This window comes from Nyctereutes procyonoides, unplaced genomic scaffold (assembly GCF_905146905.1).
Source record: "Nyctereutes procyonoides isolate TBG_1078 unplaced genomic scaffold, NYPRO_anot_genome, whole genome shotgun sequence".
Classification (NCBI taxonomy): Eukaryota; Metazoa; Chordata; class Mammalia; order Carnivora; family Canidae; genus Nyctereutes; species Nyctereutes procyonoides.
Genome location: NW_026575139.1, coordinates 36294586 through 36317506, shown reverse-complemented (window position 1 = coordinate 36317506; position 22921 = coordinate 36294586). Strand labels below are relative to the sequence as shown.

General features: G+C 41.0%; 1 protein-coding gene and 1 non-coding gene across 2 annotated transcripts in view; both read left to right on the top strand.

Annotated features, from left to right (window-relative positions):
- PRKCH (protein kinase C eta) overlaps nt 1–22921 on the top strand; it is a 229640-nt gene that overhangs the window by 72344 nt on the left and 134375 nt on the right. The window lies entirely within an intron of this gene.
- Nucleotides 12057–12163, top strand: LOC129496516 (U6 spliceosomal RNA). The gene has a single exon (XR_008661791.1). It is a non-coding gene; the product is annotated as a U6 spliceosomal RNA (small nuclear RNA).

Sequence of the window (22921 nt, the reverse complement as noted above, 5' to 3'; positions counted from 1 at the left end):
TGGCTATCACCTTAAAATTGTGAAGGCTTTTCAGAGTGAGATTTCTCTTTTCACTTTTACCCCTTAGTTCTTGGACAAATTCCATAGTCCTGAAACATAGTGTTCACTGGTAAGGCATAACCAAGCTGGGGTTTCAGTGGAAAGCCCAAGGTGTTTTAAGTTCTTTTAACTTTGTGAGACTTGGGCTTCAAATTGTCTCTCCTACAATGGGAAACAGCAGACATCTCAACTCCTTTCTCTCAGCCTTCTAATTATTGCTCTAGTTATTGCGATTGAACAGATTGAAGGAGTTTATAAATTTGGGGATTCTCCTCTCTGTGGCCTATCTTTTCCAGGATTTCTCTGCTCAATTTCCAGTCATCTGTTAGTCCTGAGATGTTGTCATTTCACTCTTCAAGCCAGTAAAACTGTAGTTTTCGGTTTGAATTCTTTTCACTCGACCTCATGCAGCCTGGGGAATAACATTGGGATATGGCCTATAAATATGGATCTTAACCAGCGCAATTCCCTTCTTTCAAGTATCACATTCCCTCCAATTTCTGTCCTTTTTTGGTTGTTCTCCAGCGTTTTCAACTAATTGTTTTGAAATATATTTCTAAAGGCTTTAATTATTTGTGGTGGAAGGGTTAGTCTATAAAAAGCCATTCTACCATTAACAAAATCCTGTGAAGACTTTTAAACCTGTGGTTTAATGGTTTGTCCTTTTGGTGTTGGCATTTTGCAAATTGGTGACACTTTTGAAATTTGTTTTTTCTCTCCTCTCAGCTGACCATTATTTATGTGGGAGGTCTGTTTTAATGTTAATGTTTAATTTTGCCATCTGTTGTCTCAGTTGTTGCATCTTACCTTTTTGTTCCAGGATTGAAATTAGCAGATATGTAAGGTACTTGGACATGAACAAGCTCTCCAGATTACAGTTTAATCAGCTCAATGACCTTTTTGTTTTGCTTGGTATCTTGTACATGGAGGCTTTGTGAGAAAAAGGAGTCTACTTACGCTCAGTCAAAATATAACATAGGATTACAGAACACTGTTGTTAGAACATTCTCACAGTACATGGGACATGGGCAAAACCATGGTATAGACAAAACCAGCCATAAGCTAAGAGGCAGAGTGAGGAGTGGGTGAGATTCTCAGTGCTCTGAGCTACCTTTCTGCACTAATGTTACATGAGACCAATGGAGTAGGGCCATGGACAGAAGACCCGGTCCTGTTGTGCTGTAGTCATTATATGACTTTTTCTTCTTTTTCTTCTCCTCCTCCTCCCCCCCGCCCCCTTCTCCCTCTCCCCCTCCCCCTCCCCCTCCTCCCTCTCCCCCTCCTCTTCCCCCTCCTCCTCCTCCTCCTTCTCCTTCTCCTCTCTAGGACTAAATTATATTATGGTTCTATCTTCCTTAATTGAAATACTAGAACGCTGGTACCAGAATACTTGTGGATGTTCTTATATTCATTTATTAGTTTTAGTGATAAGGAAGGAATGCCAAATATTAGTAGGGGTGAGTTCTTACCAGGTCATTGCAATCGTTTATCTTTTAGAGGTGATCCTGGGTAAATGTGAGGCTGGCTGAGTTCATCTTTGGGAATCCCACCTCCCTTTATGTTAGTCCTTGCTCTCTGCTTTTAACTGTCTCTTACTCCTTTAAGATGCCTGGTGATCTCCTCTCTCTAGGAACAGTTGCTAATAGGGAAGATAGTGAATTCATGGGCTAATTCACACTGAAGTGATAGTGATCAATATCTTAGTGCTCTACCCCTCTTAGGTGTATCTGTGTATTTTAAAAGATGCTAAAACTGATGTTTTTTCCACAAGAAATAGATTTTGAACATTGACACTTCAGGAGCTGTAGCATCTCTGTGTGGGATATATTTTAGAACCTCAGATCTCTTCTCTATAGGAGCACTGTCTTGTTAATTTGGCTCTGAGGCTGGGCCTCAGCTTGAGCTTGCACATTGCTGTTGCTTTAGAGCACAGCTCCATTGTCAGATGCAGACAACGTGATAGCTGCCTCTGTGTGTGTGTTACATGAGGGAATGGAGCCCCGACCATGCACCTGCTACAGCTGTGGCAGCAGCCGGGGCCTGGCATTGTGAGAATGTCCCTGGCTTGGCTTCACTCCTGGCAGCCACTTTATATTATTCCCGGCCATAAAATGACAGGTTGGCTGATAGAACATTTGGAGCTCTAGTTCTTATCTTGGATGCTGAAGGGCTTTGCATAAGAAAGCACTATGAAGTCAGGCCTGCCCAGTGTTCCCAGGCTGCTATAGAAGCATTGGCTTAGGATCCCAATGGGTTGGCCAAAGCTTGAGAAATGTTGGTTGAGTCTCAAAGTGCATCTTAGGCTGTGATTTTGAAGATCAGATGTTAAAATGTGTAGTGCTTTGGAAATTGTAGAGTGCTGTGTGAAAAAAAGTATGCTAGTGGGATTCCCATTTCCATGTTTCTATTGTCACGGTAGCAAGATTCCTGTCATTCTCCCCACCCTTGCCTGGGACCCTGTGAATACTCAGCAGTTTTGTTTTATTTTGACATTGGATTTATTTTTTTTATACTAGAAGCTTCAAGAATTTAGTGAACAATGACAACTATGCTGTGGGTTTATCTCCATGCCTATTTTCTTTCATAGGCTCCTATAGGAGTTTTGCCACTAGATCAGATTCTATAATTCCAAAGTTCTCCTTAAAAAAGAAATTGTTTAAATGTGGCAGTGATCTGTGATATACAGGGCTGGTATTAGGAGCTACTGACTACTTCTCATTTCTTCCTCTCTCATTTTCTTATCTTTCATTAGTTATGCTGAAATAGCAGCTAAGGCAAACAGTTTTTATTAAATGTAAGACATGACTGAAGAATGACATGGCCCATATCTGCCAGGAACAGACTTGCTATTCACCATAGATGCTAGGGAGATAAAAATGGACAAGACTTAAGACACTCTCTTGAGGGAGCTCATCGAGGGGGAGCAGATGCACCCCATGTGAATAGGGCAGGGGCCTATGTCCTGCCATGGGAACAAGCCCAAGGCATGATGTTGGCACCTGGGAGTATGTAATCAGATCAGCCAGAAGATTTTAGAAAAAGCTTCGCAGGGGAGATGATATTTAGAGCAAGTTCAAGTGATGAGTAGAAATGCACCAGGAGGGGAGGATAGTTTAAGAGGGCAAGGCAGTTTGTATAGAGGCACTGAGATGAGAGAGCAGTGACAGTTTCCAGAAACTGAAAGTAGTGGGTTGTTTTCAGAGGTTGGGGAACATGGGGGAGATGTGGGAGGGTCTTCTGTGAAGGTTTGCCTTAGTTTTGGCTGCTGTACCAGTGTAACTGTGAACAGTGCCACCTTTCACTCTGAAAGGGTCCCAGGCTAGAAGATAAATTACGTGATCACACTCCTTTTAAGTTAGTGGAGGTGATGGGGTTGCCAATGAAGGGTTCTAAGCAGAGAGAAATAAGATCTGATTTGGTAGTAATGGGTTCAAGGGCCTGGGAGCCAAGGGCATGTTTGAGCATAAAAGGAAACGAGGGTGTGGAAAGCGATTAAGACACTATTAAAGTCATGTAAGAGAGAGATTAGCAGAGCCTGGGTTCAGTTGGCATCTGTGGGGGTGGATAGAGAGGGGGACAGCTTTATGACATGTATACATAGGATAACCAACTGGAATTGGCAACTCACTGCATGTTACAGATGAGTAAGGATGATATTGTGGAGTCATTCACTGGGGTAGAAATATACAGATGGACAGTGATGAATTCAGGTTTGAATAGGCAGAGTTTGAAATGCTTGTGGGAAACCCAGGTGAAGATGTCTAGGAGGAATTGGAAATAAGAGTCTGGAGTCTGGCAAGAGATCTGGTCCCAAGATGTAGCTCTAGGTGTCAGTAAGAGATCCATAGATAAAGAGGCCCAGTGAGAAGATTTAGAGACCCAAACCAAGGCTGACCAATAGCAGATCTCTGTGGAACACCAGCACCTAAAGACTGGCTCACAGGTTATAATCTGTCAAACTCACTCAAGCTGTGTTGAAGGTTTACTTAATGGACACCTATTTTGTTTATATATTCATGACTCACTCAGTAATATTTGAGCGCTTACTGTATACCAGAGACTGCTTCATCAGATGGTATAATGTTTTTCAAATTGACATCAAAATGTGTTACAATGAAGTTTGAGTACAGAACCAAACACAAAAGGCTTTGAAAAGTAATGTTTGAATTAGTGTCAACTCTAGTAGTTTTGGGGTTTGGTACAATGTTCTGTGTGCAGGTTTATTAATGCTGGGGTAAGAAGAACAGATAAATCTCAAAAACTTACAGTGAGGGCTGTCTCCACTGAATTAAGGAGGAACAAGAAAAACTCTTAGTGGAAGTCTCTCTCTCAGCGGAAGGCATAAAGTTATCCACTAGATCAGAAACCCATCACCATTGTTCATCCTAAGAAAGGGGTTACTCTTGAGCAGATGCAGAATTCCCTAACCAGTGCTGCTGAAGTTAGACACAGATGAAGTGATTTGTTATTTTGAAAAGGCTATCTCATGTCAGTCTTGATTTCATTCTAAAGGCTAAACCTTTCTGGAGCTAACAACTGGATGTGCAACCTAATCAAGTTGAAATTTATTATGGTGATGAAACAAACATAGCTTTTAATGCAGCCACTGGGTGCTGACAGAATGGCCGAATCTGGCCATGTGTATCATTGTCACTATGTTGGACTAGTTTTTACTCGGAAGAGTGGAGTGACCCCCCCCCCCAAAAAAAAGATTGAGGTAAAGGATAAAGGAAACTGATGAAAATACATGAACACGAATTGGTAACTGCTCTCCTTGGAAGAGAAGTAACAAAGAAATTAAAGTAGTGATATATCAGGTGAGAACAAATCAAAAAAGATGTTGCTGCATTGTTGTGCTGTTAAGAAATATGCTGTCAGATTTTAAGATTTAGTTTGCATAAGTGAAGTTTGCCTGGCCTCAGGGTACCTCAGACTTCAATGGTTGGTCCCCAGAAAGAGAAGCAGACATTACATGCCTCCTATTGGAAGCATGCCACACCCCCATCTGTGAGGTAGCCTTGCTTAAAAAAAGCCATGCCTGAATCTGGTCAGGCTTCCAGATCTAACCACCAGGTTAAAGGAAATACAGGGCACAGGGGACATTTTAAATGACACATGAGAGAGGCACTTAGGTGGCTCAGTTGGTTGAGGGTCCCACCCTTGATTTCAGCTCAGATCAGGATCTCAGGGTCATGAGATGGAGTCCCTCATTGGACTCTGTGCTGGGTGGGGAGCCTACTTAAGATTTTCTCTCTCCCTGGGTCCCTCCCCACTGCCATGTCTTTCTCTCAAAAAAGAAAAAGTTGTCATGGGAGAGACTTTTTTTTTTTCAACCAAGAATTAGAAGAAAAGAAAGGAGAGAAAACCAAAATAACAGAAGAGAGACATACTAACCAGTTTCAGTATATGGGCCATATTTTATCCCAATTCAACACAAACTATAAAGCAGTAACTCTCAGGAGACAACCAAGGAAATGGGCACAGTAACTGGACACATGATGATATTAAAAATTTATTAATGTTATTTAGGTATGATTATGCTATTGCAGTTGTTTAAAACAAAAAGGGCATCTATTAGAGATACATTGTGAAGTATTTACTGGTGAAATTATTTGATACTTGAGATTAATTTAGAGTAATTAAGTGGTGGGAGGAGGAAATGGGGTACATATGAAATCAGATTATCCGTGAATTGATTGATGAAGCTGGGTGTTGGTTACATACTGGTTTATTTAAAGTACTCTTCTACTTCTGCATGTGTTTGAAATTGTATTTAATAAGAAGTAAAAAATTAAGATAAAACTATACATTAAAAACATTATCTATCCTAGACAAAAAACAGAATCTGGGTTGCCATGGGCAGCCCGGGTGGCTCAGCAGTTTAGCGCTGCCTTCAGCCCAGGGCGTGATCTTGGAGACCTGGGTTCGAGTCCCATGTCAGTCTCCCTGCATGGAGTCTGCTTCTCCTTCTGCCTGTGTCTCTGCCTCTCTTTCTGTATCTCTCATAAATAAGTAAATAAAATATAATAAAAGAATCAAAATGATGCTTTAACTTTGAATCCATATTGCTTCTCCTCTTTTATAAATTAAAGCTGGTGTTGGCTCTTTTTTTTTGGTCTGTATATGTTTGATCATTAATTTCCAATTTTAATGTATTATGAAGAGGCAAGTTAAAATTTTTTTAAATGACTAAGGTACTTTTGTTTAAAAGTTCTAAATAAATATTAAGCCGTGACAGTCAAAAACTGCAGGTAGGAAGAGATGAGTAAGATAATGCCCTTCATTCCATCGTAAAATTATTACTTAAAATGAATGACAAGTAAATCATCTCCTATTAACAATTACATAACATTTTGTACTTGCAAAGTTTAATTTTAAGATAGTTTCCTAAAAGAATAAAGTAAATCAAAAGAATTAATGGTAGAAGTGTCTTTATGAAGATAGTAAGACAGAAGTTCTGAGTAGGCATGCTTTTTTCCCCAGAATTCCCCAAGCATGCTTGAAGGTTTTCTGTACCAGTTTTGTTTTCGGTGGGAGAAAGGTCACTTCTTAAAAAACAAACAAAAATACCACCTGACAAAATACCTGTCATTGGTGGATTTAATACTTGTCTAGAAAGTTTGCTAAAGGGGCCCCTGGATGGCTCCGTTGGTTGAGCCTCTGACTCTTGATTTGATCTCAGGTCCTGGTCTTAGGTCGTGAGATTGAGCCTCATGAGGGGCTCCGCACTCAGGGTGAAGTCTATTTGTCCCTCTTTCTTTCCCCCTGCCCCCTCCTACCACCACCCCTGTGGCCTGTCTCTCTCTCTTTCTCTCTTTCAAATAAATAAATAAAATATTTAAATAAAGAAACCTTTGCTAAAACTTTGAACTGCTCCCTTCTTTCAGACTTATTATATTACTTGGGACTGATTCCTAAGGAGAATATGGAAGATATACATGAATTTTGGTATCTGCTGATTCTGCCAAAGCAGTGCATCATTGTGTAGAGTAAGATTCTAATCTTCTTCTCTTTCTTTCTTTCTTTCTTTCTTTCTTTCTTTCTTTCTTTCTTTTTTTTTTTTTTTGTACCATTGGCTCAGTTTTTAGCTCAAGTTTCCTGTGTCAAACCATTGGTTTACAAATAGTGAAGTTCTCGGCTAAATCATTGTGGCCACATGCAGCAAGGCAGATGAGACGTGTTACCGTTTGAAAGCTGCAACCCACAGTTTCTCACTGTATCTACTACTCACAGTGCATATCATTTTTAAAGGGAAAAGAGTTATCTCTGTTGGAAGTTAATTTTCAGGATTTCTTTCTTGTGTTTCATGCTAGATGACAGCGTGTTGATTTAATTTGCTTTAAATTTAGCTCTTATAAAAATTTTTATTCCTTTGGTATAGTCAGCCTGAGAAATGAGTGACCATTTCAGTTTTGTCCAAGCAGTTCTATGGCTACTGCTGGAAGTGAATGCCAGCTTGAAGACAGGGCAGGAAAGAAAGAAAGAGACTTTGAGGAAGGGAGAAAAGAAGGATAACTAGGAATGGAAGAACTGATATTTTTAAGGGAGTAAGACTAATTGTCTGGTGTCATAGATTGTCTGCTCCATCACAGCCAGCTCATTTATTAAATGCTTCTGTGGACCAGATACTGGGCTAGGCTGTAATCTGACAAATAGCAGCATTAACCCTTGTTTTATTTTCTCTCTGGAAACTGGATGGCTTCTTATCCTAATAATTGGTAACCTCTCTATATTCATGCAGTCCCTTATCTTATGTCGTTTGCTACCCACACCAAATTTCTGAGGCAGATGTGATGCTCAGGATGTAAATGGTGAATTTAGCACAGAGACACTGATGGCTGTGGTCTCCTGGATAATAAGTGTGGTCTCCTGGGATAATAAACCCATGCACAGCTCAGCTTGGGATGCTGAGGTCCGGTATAGTATCCTTCTAGGCCACCCAGTTGTCTGGGAGGCATTTTGTCTTTTTTTTTATTCTACCTTGGAAGAAATATGGTCCTCTAGGTGTATAATATCATTCTCCTCAGAGTTGTGTCATCTTTTGCGATGATGTTTTTGTAAGGCTTTCCTTGGATTCCTTGTTGTTAAACCTGAAGATTGATGTTTACTTGGGAAAGGGCCCATATTCTTAGATCTTAGGCATGGATCAGAGAGTTCTGGGAACATTGGACTTGAGATTTGCTCAAGTTTTACCATGATTATCAATCGGTACTCTTAACGCAGATCTTAAACTAGAACTCAGAAGGAATTAAAAAACATTTAAGTTGAACTTAGGGTATGATAGCTGTATTTGCATAGTTATACCGCAATCATCACTGGCTTCATCCTGACTGCTTCTCTTACTTTCATTGACTATTGATGGTTTTGTTCAGAATTTTTCAATTAGTTCTCAAAGAATAATTCAGTGATTTTTTGAACCCATAATCCTGTTCTAATTATTTTTACTGTGCAATGTGCTTTTTCAGCTAGTTTTTGTTACAAGCCCTTTCTCATAGAAATAGGAAGGTCAGGAAGTGACACCCAAACAACCAGAAGCCTCTGGTGGTTTCTAACTTTGGAAGTGGCTGTTCAGGGTAGCTTTATGCTGCACTTTTGCTTGATTCGAGCAGAACAAGGCAGTCACAATACTTCTGAGCAAGTGGTCAGGGGTGTAAGCACTGGAAGCTAAACCTCAAAAATAGCTCAGAGATCTGTGGATGGAAGTATTAGTAAATTTGCTTCATGGGGCACTCGCTTATTACAAACTTCATTTTTTTAAATTACCTTAATGTGGTATTCTCTCAGTGGAACTGAGATTTGGGTATAAAATAGAAATGATTTAATTTTTTGATAGAAAAATTAATTGCTCCAGAGTCTATTTTCATTATGCTTCAGTCTCATTTCTAGGGACCTCTGATCTCTGCTCTTTCTGTTTCAAATGAACAGCCAGTTATCTTGGCATCCCTTTTCTTACTAGATCTTCCCTAGTAATGTCCTGTTGTCAGTGGGCAGGTAGAGAGGAGGAAGACCCGTTTCTTCCTTCTCCCTTGAAACTGATCTTGGGCATCAAGATTTCATTTGGTGTTTGAGATTGCTCTTTAGGGCCTCAAGTCAGTGCTGAGTGACACCCTGCAGGAGGTTGAGAGTATAAGTGTGTGGGTGGGGGCATAGCAGCCTAGGTTTGCAGGCACATTCTTTGCATATGTCATAGATTGCCTTAGATTTTTGTAAGTAGAAATTTCTCACATTATTTTGGAGAAAATCAGTTTCTGCCTCTGTGAATTTACATTTGGTTACAAAATGTACCATGTTGAGCAATACTTCTAAATGATTACCACTTGGGTCCACTGGATCAAAAGGAGTATCCATTTATACACACAGGGGGTATTTATGCACTGACACTGGTTCTCACAGAATTCAAAATTTGGTGTGCAGGAGATGACAAACTCTTAGATAATTAATGTAATATGTTAGGTGGTAAGTGCTATGAAAAAATAAGGCAGAGTCAGGACAGAGAGAAGGGTTGTGTGTGTTGTTCTATTCAGATTAGATGACCTTTGAGCCAGAGATCTGGAGGGAGAGAGGGAGTGGACTGTGGGGCTGTATGGGGAAGAGGGAACAGAAGTACAAAGACCCTAAGTTGTATGTGTGTGTCGGCGGGGAGGATGGTTGGTGAGTCTGAGTTGTAGCCGAGGAACATGGCTGGGCTATGAGGTCCTGGGGAGGTGCCCTGCATCGTTATTGGCACAAGGTCAACACCCTGTTAATGTCACTTACCTATTCAGGAGCATGCCATGTTGCTTAAGTGAAGTTCACCTATATTTGATACTGGCTGATTTTCCCCTTTGGCTGGGGCCTCCAAGAGCACCGTATTACATCCATTTACAATGATTTAATGTAAATTGCTAAAGGCTAAACTAGTTTAAGTTCATCATGAAGACTTTCCCAAGTTCTCTGAACTCAATTGTGGTTTTCCATTGTTCTAAGCTAAATTAGGATCCATTACACAGCTTAGTAAGTATTAAAAGTTTAAATCGACTGTTTAGAGATATGTAACAAGTTCATGCACCTCTCAATATAATTAGCTATAATTCAAATCTATTTGTGGGTTAAGAAATTACTCTTATGTACCTCACCCACTTAAAACATGGAAAACTTAGGCTTAGCTGGAGTCCTCTGTTCTTCAGCATGGTGGGAACTATCATTTATTATGAAGTTTTAATGAATATTAGTGATATATCTGTTAAATATTTGGGGAGGTAAATAAATTGAAACTTGGTCTGGGCATGCTGTAGGGACTTAGTACATAACTTTTAGAAGCTAGTTCTTAACTGAGTTTTGATGATACTTCCTGTTTCGTGTAAATGAGTATACTTCCAATATTTGAGTCCTTGGATTGGGATTTATCAAGTACTGAAAATAGAGCCTTTAAAAACTGTGAGATGGCAAGAAAGGATCTATTCTAGAGCAATGAAATCACTTGAGAATTTTGAAAAATGCAATTCTCAGGCCCCAGACTGAATTAGAATCTCTGAGGAAGAGGCCAGGGAAACAGATTCCTAATTGACAACTTGCCTGGTTCTAATGATTGACCAAATTTTGACACCCTTGTTGTATCCCAAATCACATTTAATGTGATTAATGGAAAGTTTTGGCGATTGGAAGTTTTGCTAATTGAAAAAAAAATAGTAGAAAAAAAAAACCACAGAGGGAAGTATATTATTTTGGTGTAGTCTTTTAAGAGTTGATAGAACATCAGGTTTTTTTTTTGTTTGTTTGTTTGTTTTGTTTTGTTTTTTTTCCCAAGAGCTTTAAAAATACCATGACAAAGCTAGGTCAGGTTACACAGTTCCTGTGCTTTTAGGAAGACAAAATGAGGCTCAGAGGTTAAGGGCCTTGCTAGTGTTTCTAATGTCTGCAAACACTCAAGGCTAATGCTGAGACTCAAGCCAGGCTTGAAAGTGGCAAAGGTAGGCTGGGAATGATAAGTAGCTGCCCTACCTATCAGCTGTTGGACTACAGATTTCCCTACTTTTAGAGTAATCAGGTTCAGGAAAAGGCAATTTAAAGTGCTTCCAGTTATAATGGAAGCCAACATTTTGAAAATACATGTTTTAGGGATACTTGGGTGGCTCAGTGGTTGAGTGCCTGCCTTTGCCTCAGGTCGTGATCCCAGGGTCCTGGGATTGAGTCCTGTTTCAGGCTCCCTGTGGGGAGCCTGTTTCTCCCTCTGCTTATGTCTCTGCTTCTCTCTGTGTTTGTCTCTCATGAATAAATAAATAAGATGTTTAAAATAAAATAAAATACATGTTTTAAAAGGTTTGATTGGTACTCTGTCTTTAAAAATTATGACAGAAATTAAGAAAGTCCATTTCTTCTTACATTAGTGTTTAGGTTATAACGACCCCTTTATGCTAATTCTTAGAACCAAGAACAGATTAACTAACTCAGTTGTGTACTTTCCTGACTGATTGGAAGGCATGATAACATTTTCCACTTCTTGATGACTTTTTCAACACTGTCCTGAAGAGGGTTGTTTGCAGAAATATTTGAAGGCGTCATCGATTTTTCCAAAGGCTGGGCATGGCTCCATCAGTGTTGATCTTTGCTTCTTTGGTGATGGATCTATATCTGGATTTACTGTGTCAAACTGTGATTGGAGTAGCTTGTCAGTCAGGTTCATGACCTGCATCAGCTGTAAGATCTCACTTTTATCTGGTACCTGATTTTTATTGCATACGTTGTTGCATGGTATGTTTCTAATACTCAGAAAGTGAGAACAGCAGCCATTCACCTGGAGGGCAGGAATAGGGTAGTTTTAAGCAGGGAGGAATGTCAGAGAAGGGACTAATTTAAAGGTGCTCAGTCTGTTTACCTATATCAACATTACTATTATGAGGATTTTAGTAATGAAAACTCAGATGATGAGTTTGGGTATCATAACTCTTATACAAATTGTTTAGGTGCCATTCTGTAGAAGGGACTACATATCTGGGTACCACCATCACATTGAACACCTACTTAAAATACATCCAGGTATGCTTGCTTCTGCAGCATATATACTAAAACTGGAATGATACAGAGAAGATTAGCATAGCCCCTGTGCAAGGATGACATGCAAATTCATGAAGCATTCCATATTTTTTGTATTATTCCATTAATATGAACTGCCTGTAACAGACAAAGCAATAGAGATAAAAAGTAGATTAGTGGTTGCCTAGAGCTGATGGAAGTGGTGCTTTTAGAGGTGATGGAACTGTTCTAAAACTTGTGGTGATATTTTCATAACTAAAAAAAAAAAAAGAAGAAGAAAAAAAATCTGCCCAGGTAACAATACCTGGAGGAATTCTTTCTAACAGAGGACTTTAGGAAGGATTCACTGACAAAGACTGAAGCTTAATTCTGGGAGAGAACCCTCTTCAGTGTTGTGAAATATATTAATACGTGACGATTCAGTAGTACTCTGGCATTTCCCTCTAGTCCCTTAGTGAGGACCCTGTGGGAGCATTCAGCCAGGATGCAGAGATGACAGTTTCACAACACTGCTCAAATGTCCCTGTGACAGGTCATGTCTTGTTTCATGCCTCTGCCTCAGGTGTAATGTGTTTCCATTGGAGGCCTCCCATTCCTCCATTCTTGATCCAAGCCTCTGTGGATGCTCAAAGGTCAGCTTAAATCCAGTCTTTATGGGCCTTCTGTCTAATATGCAGCATACTGACTGTGTGCTGTCTGTGTCTGTTTGGTCCTCTTTCTCTGACCAGGGATCATGAAACTGCTCTTGAATTCAAATGGGCCCATGGACCAGTGTGTGGCATGGTACAGTGTTTTTGGAATTTCCCCACCATGAACTCTTCAGACAGGGCAGGGCTCTCCAGGGCACCAACTTCCCCAGAACCTCTTGTTGTCCGAATCCCCTCTTACTGGACACCTCCATGTCTCCATGTCTGAGTTTGTATCTGAGTGTTTGCTCAGTGTGTGTATTTAGCACTGTGCGGTACCTCTGGGGACAATTTTAGTCATCTTTTAAGGGGAAGGATCAGTTCTTTGCTGGACTCAGCAAAAACATTCAGCTGAAAAACACTTGTGCTTTACTGAATAACATAAAGGTTACTGTCTTGGACCATGAGCATCCCATCCTACCCCAGTAGCACTTCTGCTTCCAGTCTGAGGTCATGCAGTCTCATTAGTCTGGGGAGTCTGGGGGAAAGGGTAGGGAGAGCAATCTTTGTTGTTTTTTTAACGCAGGAAATAAGTCAAGCTTTTTAGATAATATGTCATTTTTAGTGATACTTCCAGCTTCACGAATGCCCCCAAACTAATTTTCTGGTGTTAGTGTCAATCCTTTCCTTAACAGAACCTTACAGGTGGAATCCCCTGGAATTTGCTGTTGGGGATCTCTTACTGTGCTAGAGATGTGGGGTGGGTGGTAGAAGGTCATGGGCTTTAGATCAGAGAGACCTGGCTCTGCTTCCTATACTCCCAGCTGTGTGCTCTTGAGCAATGGTCACCTTATATGTAAAACATGGGGATAGTGGCATCTACTCCCAGGATTATTGGGAAGGTTACATGAGATTATACAAACATGCACATACCCACAAAGGACTGTGTTAGGACCTGATACAGATTATGTGCCTGCCCATTTTGGAAGGAAATCCATGCCCAATTTACTCTGCATACTTTGTGGTGAATCATCTGAAATTCACCGGGAAAAATATTATGACATAAGCCCCTTTTCTTGGCCATTGTTTCAAATCCTAGACAGCAATTGAACTTCACATGTACGTCATATTCTGGGAGGGTACAAAGTACATCCTGGTGTGTATGCTGAAGTGCTTTGGGTAGGAATTACGATCAGCGAAGCTGTGGGTGGGAGAGAATATGTGGAGGGATCACCACCTGTGAGGAGAGCACTACTTTTTCAGTTTCCTGCATGCTGGGTCCTTGGGAACATACGTTGCTCCTATTCTTAAATCTGCCCATTAGAACCAATGCTACACTTTTTCTTAAGGATCCAATGAATGCCCGGATCCAATTAATGTTGCTGGCATCTCCTTGTGATGACTGACTGTATCATGGATTGTGGAGAGAGGGAGAGGTAGAGGGAGAGAGAGAGAGAGAGAGAGACAGAAAAAGAGAAACCAGCCCTATCATAGGCAGCCCCACTACTACCATGGATGCTTCATATAAATGTTGGTAGGACATAGGACAACAGATAGGGATTGGAGGTCTATTCCCCTTCCAGCATGTCCTAGGGAGCAGTGGGTCCAAGGAATTATTTTTTGGGATCATTAAAAACCAGCCCCCCATGGTCAGCTGTTTTTTTTTTGTTTGTTTGTTTTTTTGTTTTTAGCACAGATACACAATTGCAATGAGTGTTTTCTCCTAATAGCTATGTTAAGATGAATGGGTTAATATTCACAAGACATTTCTAAGTCCCAGAAGGTGTGTTTTTAAAAAAGATTGAACTATTTGCTGTTAATTTCTTATCTCTAGAGGATCGAATATTAAATACCAGGGAAGACATTATAAATTATCAGGCAGCATTGGCTCGTATCTCCCACATATGTCCCAGTACCAGGATTTTGTTAGATCTGGTCACCAGTCTGACCTAAGTGCTGCCCATCTACTTGGAGCAGCCCTGGTTGTTCACTTTGTTATTTATTCACAAATTGTGGTTGGTTGACTCCATGTGGATATTTTTATAGCATTGGTTTCTCCCCAAATATTTGCGTTAGTGTATTAAATTACTTCTCATTTATAAGTTAAAGTGTGTGTTGACTTTTGTGGTTTTAATTTTACAGGCTTGGTTGTCTTTGTATTACCAGATGGTGTCTCTTGTTTGAGTCCCTAAGCAGGGTTTGTTTGCTTGCTGGCTTGTTTTGTTTAGGGCTTAACTACCACCCAATACCATCTTAAATTAAAGATGGTGTTATGTTCAAGTGAAAATCCATTTTAAATCTACTACTTAATTATTAAAATATCTCCTGCATATTTTGGAGGCAAAATTGCAATTTTGTGGCATGCAAAGGAGGAACATGCACTGAAAAACAGTTAACTTTTGTGTGGATTGGGGTTAGTTAGCCTCCTTACTTGGCTCCATGGTGCTAGCAGGTGGAATAGTATGAATCCAAAGGGCCGAAGGCAGGCTTAACTGTTTCTGGGAAACGTGGCAGGTGTCACCAAGATATTTTAAAGGCTCTTTTCCTGGAGGGGTCTTGGGGAGGGGTTGTTGCCTGTGAAGACAAACAGAGTCAAGATCTGGGTGCTTGCTTCCTGCTTCTAATGCCAGTTCTTTCTAGCCCGTGGAATATAAAGGGTGGGGAATGTTGTGGCTAAGTTGCTCCTTCTGCAGCTCCCTCATATTCCTGGATGTTTCTCCTCCCCTCTCTCAGGTGGAGCCTAGTGGACTTACTGAGTTGAGGAGATGGATCTGGGTCTAGGAAGAGTAAGGCAGCTGGAGGACACAGGATAGAATACCAGGAAGGAGATGGTTGCCCAGAGAAAGAACTCCAGAGATATAGGAAGTGCCCCCTTTGAGTATTCAGCTGAATGCTGGTCAGTATAGGGAGACTACCTGAGGCTAGGGAAAGAGCCATCTAGAATGATCATGAAGAAATGTTCCTAGTGCTCACACAGGGCCAGGAGTAATGCCTGTTCCTACTAGCCAGACTGGAAAACCTCAAGGTTCATGGAGCATTGGGTTGAGTACACAGAAGTGTCTTGGCTGCCTAGTGGGGAATGAGCACTGTTCTGGCCCACTTAGCAAATCTAAAAAGCGAGATCCAATAGAATCAAATTATTTCCAAGTAACATAACTGTGTACCCAAACAAAGCTCAAGGATATTTATATGAATACAAAACTAGCCAGTCCTCAACAGGTAGAATCCACAATGTTTGGCATCCAGTCAAAAATTACCAGACGTGTGAAGAAAGCAAGAAAATACAACTTGTTATGGGAGATAATCAATCCATTGAAAGCAATCCAGAACTAACACAGATCTTAGAATTAGCAGACAAGACATTAAAAGTTATGATAACTATTTCATATGTTCAAAAGTTAAATACAGAAATGAAAGATTTAAAAAAGGAAACAAATTGGATCTCAAATGTGGCATGTTTTTCAATCAATCCTTATGTTATTTTCACCAAATCCATGTGACCCAAACCTGGCCCCTACCAATGTGTATCACTCCTAAGCTCTTTCTGGTCCATTCAGTATTTTTTTTTCTTTTTTTTTTTCATTCAGTATTTTCTTGAGCCCAGACCCCAGAGTCATTACTGCAGTGCTAACTCAGGGGTGCCTAGGAGTTACTTGAGCCCTTGACCTTCCTTCATGCCTGCCATGCCCATGCCAGACCTGAGCAGTCATCCAACAGTGCTGCTCCTGGGACAGAGAATTATGCTGGATCCATTGGTGTATGTCTTCTTGGTGTATAACCAGATACCTGGCAGAAATCTGAGTTTGCTTCTGTGGCTTTTTCAGGAACTCCATAAACTTTTATATCTATAAGCCTGTCTTTTTTTCCTCATCCAAATTCTGGTTCTATACTCTGTTGAGAAAAATCCTGCAGTGACTTCTATCTATATGTATCCACTGTCCTTCAGTATGGCCGGCCTCTGTCTGCTTTTCTGCTGGTTGCCAAGGAAACCTCTCTTCTCACAGAGACTATATCCTTTCCCTGGGCAGATCCATCCTCTCTGCCCTCTTAGCATTCTCGCTTCCTCACTTGTCTGACTGTACCTTGTGCAGTCCCTTACTCCCCATGGATTGCTTCTCTTTGGTGATGCTGATGCAAGAAAATTCTTCACTTGATCCTTGGCTACCATCCCATTTCCTCCTTTTATAGCCAAGTGTCTTAACAAATACTCTGTATTTACTCCTCATCACTTCCTCTCTTCTCTGTCTCTGATTTTCTCCTACTCAGTGTGAAATGTACCTGTCCTTTCTCAGCAATCTTCCACTGTGACCTTGCTACTGTATCTGGTTCTGCTTACTCTCCTTCTGAGAACCTGAATCACCACCATGAGTCTGTGTTCCCTATTCTGAGTGGTGGTCAGCACCTATAGTTCCTTCTCCCATTCCCTTCAACGATGACTCAAACTTCATCATTCTTTTCAAGATCCCTATTTACCCTGTGCCTTCACTGTAAGCAGGTGGCCTTGTTTCCTATGTAATCAAGAAAATCACATCAGATGTGACTTTCTTGACACACAAGAGAGAGATCTGGGCTACAGACATAATGCAGGGGTAGAGACCAACAGGTAGCGTGAAATCGCCAGATGAAAACAGATCCCCAAGTTAAAAAAAAATTTTCTTTAATTAAGCTTTACACCTAACATGGGGCTTGAACTTATGATCCTCAAATCAAGAGTCACTTGCTCTACTGACTGAGCCAGGTAGGCTCCCTGAAAACAGATCCCCAGGGATGTGAGTGAGAACAACATCCTGCTCCTTAGCCTCTGTCCCAGAGGATAGTTGTCCTTTTTGCCAAAGACCTGTGCTTCTTCAAGGACTTTGCTTCCCTACCTCTAACTTCTCCATTTCCCTTACTCCTGGTTGTTTTCTCCAACCTGTAAACATGCCAAGCCTCCTCACCCTAACAGTCCTCCAGCACCTCCATGGGGTAATTCCAGTTCATTTCTTCTTTTTCATCCTAATTCTTGACAGCATAGTCTGTACACTCTCTCCCTTGCTTTGCCTTCTCTGTTCTCCTCCAACTGCTGCTGAAGCTTTCTGGCTTTCCTCACCATTATTTTACTCAAGTAGCTCTTGATGAAGTCACCAAGGACATCTGTAGTGCCAAGTCCAGTTAGCAGTAGTCCTTATCATACTGGACATCTCGGTTGCATATGATAATGCTTATCACTCCAACTCGTGGTGCTACACTTTTTGACTTCTGAAGTGTGCTGATCATCTTTGCACCTCCCTGACTTTTCCTTCTTTGTATCTTTGGGCTTCTCTCTCTCTCCTTCCAGTTCGTATTCACCAGGGTCAGTGTTCAGCCCACTGCTATTCTCACTCACATGTGTTCATCTGGGGATTTCACTCTGCCTGTCGCTCTCTACCCCTAAGTCTATGTCTGCAGCCCAGAACTCTCTTGTGAGTGTCAGCTTCCTGCATCCAGTCACATGCGGGGCACTCCCACCTGGGCATTCATTCATTCTTCAAATTAGCAAATATACACGTTTTCTATTCCCGTGTTTTGTTGAATAAGAAATGTTGAATATGATGACAAAAAGCATTCCTACTCTGTGAGGTGCTATACTAATCTGATCCTGCTCCATCTCTTTGTCTTTATGTCTTTAACAGGCCTGTGTTCCTCATTCTAGGTCTTAAAAGTGGCCACTCATCCTTATAAGCTTTTCCTCTTCAGAGAGAAGAGGAAATTACCTTTTACCTTTTATTATCTTTGAGCTCATTTCTTCCCATGAACCCTGGTTCTGTGGTATCTTTGAAACACCTAGGGCTCCAACCCCAGTCATCATTTTCCTCTCCTATCAATCCCTTCTGCTTACCCCATTTCTGTCATTACTACTTCTCTTCTCCTGGACACCCAAGCTTGAAACTTGCGCATTTCTCCACCTACATGCTTTGTCTCTCCAACTAAAGCAAGAACAATTTGAAGTTAATGTTCTGTTGTGTAGCAGTGTACTCTACCCACTCAACATGCTGGGATGTGAGGGTATAAAGTAAGGCCAAGAGAAGGTGGAAGGGGAGGTAGTTCCTATCATTTCCCATTTTAATAAGCATCTGCAGAACCTCTATCCTTCTGACTTTGATATTAAGTCATCATGTCAGAAATGGTATTTTTGGAAGAAGCTTCATCCAGACTTTTATTTCTAGCTAGAAGGAGAGCTAGGGGATAGGATTAGCTATTAAAAGATGAGGATATGGAATCCATTTAATGAGGATTCTTGCTGGGGGTGTTTACAGGGATTATTTTAATGGACTTTCTTTAGATAATGCTATGTAACATCTTCTATCCCCTTGGGTAGTGGATTCCTTTACACTATATAGAGCCAATTCTGTAACTTTCCTGTTACCTTCAATTTTTTTTCAGCTTTATTGAAGTACATGAGACAAAATTGCAAGATATTTAAAGTGTGCATCATAGTGATTTGATACACATAAACATTATGGAAAGATTTCCACCACCTAGTTAATTAACATATCCATCAATACTTTCAGTATGTTTAAGTTCTAGACAGACTGGAAAACCTCAAGGTTCATGGAGCCTTGTGATAAAATGTGATAAAATACACATTCATGTGATAAAATACACATTACATGAAAAATTACCATCTTAACTGTTTTAAGTGTATAGTTCAGTGGTATTTATTATATTTGCATTATTATGTGTGCAACCACCATCACCATCCATCTCCAGAACTCTTTTTGAAACTGAATAGAACTCTTACAAAATCTAAACTCTGTGCAATAAATAATATATTACCATCCCCCCTCTCCCACATTCAGCCACCCTTCTTTCTGTCTCTCTAAATCTGACTACTTTGGGTATCTTATATGAGTGGAATCATACAGTATTGTTCTTTTGTGACTGTCTTGTGTCACTTAACCTGATGGCCTCAAGGTCCATCCATGGTGTAGCATGTGTCAGAACTGCCTTCCTTTTTAAGGCTGAATAATATTCCACCGTATGTAAATACCACATTTTGTCTATTTGTCAGCTGATGGGCAATCTTATATTAGTGTTTTAGATTGAATCCTGTTTATTTTGAAAACTTTAGTCATATTCAGTCACACTCCTTAGTTCACCTCCCCCAGCTATGGCCTAGCTGCTTGGAGTGAGGAAGAGGGTGAAGTCTTTTCTTTTTTTAAGGAGTAATTGACATATAACATGAGAATAGTTTCAGATGTACAATGAAATGGTATGATATTAGTATATGTTGTGAAATAATCATTGTGATAAGTCTAGTTAACATGTCACCAACATAGTTAGAAAAAAAAATTTTTTTATGATAAAAGCTTTTAAGATCTACTCTCTTAGCCACTTCCAAATATGCAAAGCAGTATTAACTTTTGTCACTATTTTATTACATTTCCCTAACTTAATTATTTTACAACTGGAAGTTTGTACCTTTTGATCCCCCTTCAAGGAGTGTGAAGTCTTATCCTGAGATCCAGCATTCCCTACCGTCCTTCCCATCTCCCTTTCCTCTCCTTTTCTTCTCCCTGCCTGTCCCTGAAGAGTGATTTTCTTGGAGTCTCTCTCCTCAGCTCCAGGTTGTGGGGGGAAACAGACATGCACACCTCTCTAATGCTGACGTCCTCTTACTCTTTAGATTTGTTCTGACTAGGGGAGTGGTGCAGAAATGGTGCATTGGGGAGTAGAGGTACTCTCTCCAGAAAGCCCTGACGGGAGGGGGCTTTCAGAATTTAGATTATGGCTACTTAGTGCCTTTTGTCCTCAGCTACAGTCTGGGATAAGAGGAAGGTCCCCACCCAGCATCCCACTACACTTAGAAAATCAAAAAGGCCTAGTTCTATATGACCTTTATGAGGGCTCTGCACTGGGGCTCTGAAATTCTTTCTCCTGTCTTCTCCCTTTCAGTATTCCTCATACCTGAAAAGGAGGGGCTGGGGTCCAGTATAGGATGTAGATTTAAGCCCCTTCAGTAGTCAGTGATTGCGATTTCAGTCTCTCAAGGCAAGACTGTCCTCAGAGTAGACTTCTTTGAAAGAACTTCCTCCCTGTTGTCTGTACCCCAGATGGTTTTACCGAATAGAACCCCTATTAGCATCTTCCTTTTGGCAGTCTTTCCTGATCTCTCATTATCAGTTGAACCAAAAGAGCCTTATTTTCAGGGTTGTTAGTACAGCATAGTGGAAGAAACTCTTTACATGGGTTGGCTTAGTGGTTTCTAACCCTAGGTTGATTATCAAGGCCTTTACTACATTTCCCAGAGTCTTGTATAAGTGCACCTATTTTGATGCCACGTCTCCTGGGATTACTAATGTACTTAATGCCAAAATTTGATGAATTCTGTGAAGTCTTTAATTGGATTAAAAAATATCCAGAAGTATCTAAATACTAATTGTGTATATGTCGACATATTTTGTACTCTGAGATGGTACCTGTGGAGTGGAGTGATCTTCCCTTATAAGGTGTTCAGTCCCAGTTTGGGAATGGTCCCAGTAAGCCAGTTTTATTGAAAAGAAAAGGAAAAAATAGTGTAATTTTTAAAGAAGATTTATTTATTTTAGAGAGAGAAAGAGAGTGAGAGCATGCATGTGTGCAGAGGGAGAGAGAGAACATCAATCAGACTCCCCACTGAGCATGGAGCCTGAGGTGGGGCTCAATCTCACAACCCTGAGATCATCATGTCCTGAGCCGAAATCAAGAGTCAGATGCTCAACTGATTAAGCTACCCGGGCGCCCCCTCAGTCTTTATCTTCTAAGACTCTGTAGTCTAAATGAAAGCATCTAGGTTGAGAGTGTGTTTGTGTTTGCAATTATTGTCTGTGAGGGCTGTGTGTGTGTGTGTGTGTGTGTGTGTGTGTATGCTTCTAAGGACTGATGAGGAAGCCACACCAGGATTGTTTCTCTGCTGAAAGGGTTGAGGCAAGGTCATCCGACCTGCTGATTACACTTGAAAAGGGAGAGTGTGTCTTTTGCCACCTCAAAGGGCAGCTGTTTATTGAATTTCTCCACCCTCCAATTGTTTTACATATGGAATGGTTCCTGAAGAGAGATCTAACATCTGCACAGGTCTATCCTGTTCCTTAGCTGTGTTTACTGAAGCGAGTTCTGCAGTTACATTCACACACTGCAAGCTGCACGTACAGTGTACGGGAGAGTTTGGCCTGCTCTATAGGGTTTGGGGAGGTCATACTTTGGAGCATGTTGCATGTTTGACAGGTCAAGGTCATTCATCTGTTCATTAAATATTAAGTCCCTGGTATGCCAGGCAGTAGGACACAGGCTACTTTGAAAAAACTCACGGCCTGGAGAGGAAGGTGGTCACATAAACAATAGTTCAGCATGACATGTAATGATTAGTGCACAAGGGGCCTGGGGTGCCTCCTGGGAGAAGGCCTGCTGGCCTTAGGGGAGAGAGGGGGATGGAAGATGAAGCAGGGCTTAGAGAGAGGGAGCCATGCATGATGTGTCATGTGGGTTCTATCTTTGTATCTGAAGGATTAGCCTAAGCGTGGGCTATCACTTTGGTTTGCTGAGAGACACCCAAGAGACCTTCAGAATATCAGGAAGCCTTCATGATAGGAGAGACAACTGTATTTATTCCTTTGACCTGAGAATCAGGATTATCCCTTTGCTTGGTATCAAAAGGTACCACTTTGCCCCTTGGTTTTGCATAGGAATTAGTAATCAGAGAGTTCAGTGGCTGAGCATCTCTTGGTCTGTCCCACAGGAGCAGGGACTGTAATGCTGGAGCCCAAGCCATTTTCCATCCTGGGAATTATGCTCTGCCCCTTCCTAAATTCCCATTGTGGTTTCAAATGAAGAGGCCATTGTTCACTTTCCTTCCTAAAAGAAGCAATATATTTAACTTCTGGCTCTCTGCCTGACTGATGGAGAGCTGATCTCTATGGAGCCAACACCCGTGGCTTCCCATCAGGACCAACCCTCAGGACCAACCATCTGATCTTCCCTGTTCTGGTTGAAGTTATTTAGATTCTACACCAGCACAGTGGGAGGCTTGCATTAGGTCCTACTAGGTGGCTAGAGCTCCTTGATTCCCTCCCAGGGTTTAGTAGAAAAAAAAAAAGGGGGGGGCCTTCACTCTTTATAGCAGCTAGACCTATTATGGGAATTTAAAAGCAAATGTCTGATGTGAAAATCTGTACTATCTTAGGACTTTGAAGCCAATACAAAAGAGGCTTTATCATGTTGTTGAATAGTTTGGGTCCAGGCAGGTGTCT